Genomic DNA, 3063 nt, shown 5'->3' with positions numbered 1-3063 from the left:
TTAGGGTCTGGTCAATTTATGTCGGATCAATTTTGAGTTGAATCCGAATCCGAATTGTGACCCGATTTTTTAAACCCTATCTTATATTACATATATTGGACTATTATAAAATTATCTTAAGAAAATAAAAATACCTAAAATAATGATAATATTAATAACTTGTCAAAGCGTGTTAAGGAGTGGGTTGTTGGAGTCGGATGGCGAGTCAATTCAAAGACGCTGAGTCACACGCCGCCCGAGTTGTTAAGATAAGGTTGCTGACAACGGTCTTCTATTGAGTATTGAGGACTGGCCCTTGCCGCAGTAATACCGAGGGAGATTAGGGGAGTTAATGACTTGATTATTATAATTTTAAAATTAACTGTCATTATTTTAAGTGATTAGAGGAATTAATGACTTGATTATTAGAATTTTAAATTTAACTGTCATTATTCTTAAGCGCGTAAATTTTAACCGTTTTTTATTGAATTAGGATTTTTATTTTTCGTCTCACTGTACGGAATAAAAATCGAGGTCTGAATTTCAATTTAATTAATTAAATTTAGGCTTCGTTTGGGATAATTTTTTTACTCTTCTTAAAATAAATTTTTAGTACAAAAATTTAAATTTTGTAAAAAAATTGCTTTAAAAAATAATAAAAAAACCGTCCCAAACGACGCCTTAGCTTTGTTATTACCAACTCGAACATGAATTAATAGTAATTGAAATTGATTACGGTTTTTATTTTTTTATTTTATTTATATGTGATATGTCATGCAAAAATTATCTTGCTCGGGCACGAATCTCGAGGCAAAAATCAAGTTGGAAATTTCAAAAATTAAATCCGAGAGCATCTGAACTCCGATTTCAACAAACTTACTGTCAAACTGAGCGTCTCAGAAATACAAAACCAACAATACCAAATTCAACTCAATCCAAGCCCAAATGAGCCCAAATCAAGCACCCGAAGTGCTGTTGGAAAGTTCTTACCACAATTCGAGTTATCAAACGGTCTCCAATTTTAACGAGCTTATAGTTGAATCGAACGGCTCGACGAGACGAATCCAACAAACCTAAGATCTCCAAATTCCGACATCATTAAGACTTTCAAATGTCTGACGAACGGTGCATGATCAAATGATTCAATATAAGTCGTCCGTTCGACCACTCCCTATTTGCCCTGGATCTCGCACCTATTTACAAGCTATGCCACCCCATAAAATCTATAAATAGACCCCTCATTTCTCATGAGGGGGGACCCAAGCAAGAGGAAGGACCGAAGCAAGAAGGAGGAGGAGGAGGAGAAGAAGAGAAGAATAGGAGGGAAGAGACTCCTCCTCGACCATCGCCGGAGTTCCACCCGAACTCCAAATGACGTCGGAATTCTACCCGACTTCCACGGGACATCAGAATTCTGCCTGATTTTTCACGGGATGCTAACATTCTTCCCAAGTAACAACAGAGTTCCTCTCTGACGCCGAAACTCCACCCAAGTGATACCGGAGTTTTCCTTAGCCACCAACGGACAACAGACTTCTACCCGATGCCAGACTTTCACTCATCCCCAAGTTTCTACCCGATGCCAGACTTCTACCGGTTATCGGACTTTCGCTGGACATCTATCCGAAGATGGATTTCTTTCCATTGTTGGACTTCTACCTGAAGTTGACCTTCGTCGTTAGACAATAGTCCTTCCGACCTCCGTCGCCAGCCGACTACGGTCCTTCTAACTTACATCGCCCGCCGACTACAGTCTTTCCGACCTCTGTTGCCCGCCGACTATGGTCCTCCTGACTTACGTCACCCACCGACTAAAGTCTTTCCGACCTCTGTCGCCCACCGACTACGTTCCTTCTAACTTACGTCGCCCGCTGACTAAAGTCTTTTAGACCTCCGATGCTCGCCAACTACGATCCTTCTGACTTACATCGTCCACCGACTACAACCCTTCCGACCTCCGCCTCCAGCCGACTACGATCCTCCTGACTTACGTCGTCCGCAGACTACAGTCTTTCTGACCTCCGTCACCAGACTATGGTCATCCCGACCAAATGAACACGTCAATAGTGATTCTTTGTATTTACATCATATAATGTACTCTATAAAATGTACATCATGCTAAGGGCTACTCCCAAGGAAGGGCCTCATTTGTAATCAACTGCAATACTAGTGGATTCATTCAAACTGGGCTAGGCCCCGTGGTGTTTCCCCCTTTTCAGGGGTTTTCCACGTAAAAATATTGGTGTCTCCTATGAATGCTACACACTCTCTTATCTAATTGTGTGCCGGATTTTTGTACAACCCTAAGACGTTAAACTTTATATATCTCTACCACTGCGAATACTCCATGACGCAACAATATTGATGATCGTTAAATAAATTTATGAATAATTTTAGGATGATGGTTTTATTTATGATTTATTTTATTAAAATAAAAAATAATAATTTAAAAAATTATAAATATAGATATTGTATGCTTTCATTTACTTGAATTTAATTAGTAGTGTTCTTTTTAACTAATGAAAAAAATATTTTGAAATTGATGATTTTAGTATATGCATAAATAGTTTAAAATATAATCAATATTTTAAAAAATAGTCTTGCTTGCATCAATAATACAAACTTTTATTCTACACCACTTATAGGACACCAAAAATCATCTTGATCAAGTGCGAATCCTGAGGCAAAATTCTATTAGAAATATATGAAACTAAGTTCTGGACCATATAAATTCCAAATTGAGCAAATTTATAGTCAATTGAATGTCTTGAAGAAACAAATCTAACGACACGAAGATTGATCGAATTCAAGTGCAACTAAGCCCAAATCAATGACCCTAAGCATAATATGAAATTTCAAAGTATAAATTGGGTGACCAAATGATCTCCAAACATGGCATGCTTCTAGTCGAATCAAGCGGCCTGATGAGATGAATCCAACAAGTTCAAGATAACTTAATTCTGATATCATTTAGGCACCTAAGTTCTAAAAAAATGATCTATGATTGATGATGCGGGCCATTCGATGGAAAGCTCTAGATTTTTCTAATATTTTATGGGACATGTCACTCCCAAAAATCTATAA

The sequence above is a fragment of the Dendrobium catenatum genome, unplaced genomic scaffold (genome assembly GCF_001605985.2).
Source record: "Dendrobium catenatum unplaced genomic scaffold, ASM160598v2 fragScaff_scaffold_53, whole genome shotgun sequence".
NCBI lineage: Eukaryota > Viridiplantae > Streptophyta > Magnoliopsida > Asparagales > Orchidaceae > Dendrobium > Dendrobium catenatum.
This window is presented reverse-complemented; position numbering follows the sequence as displayed.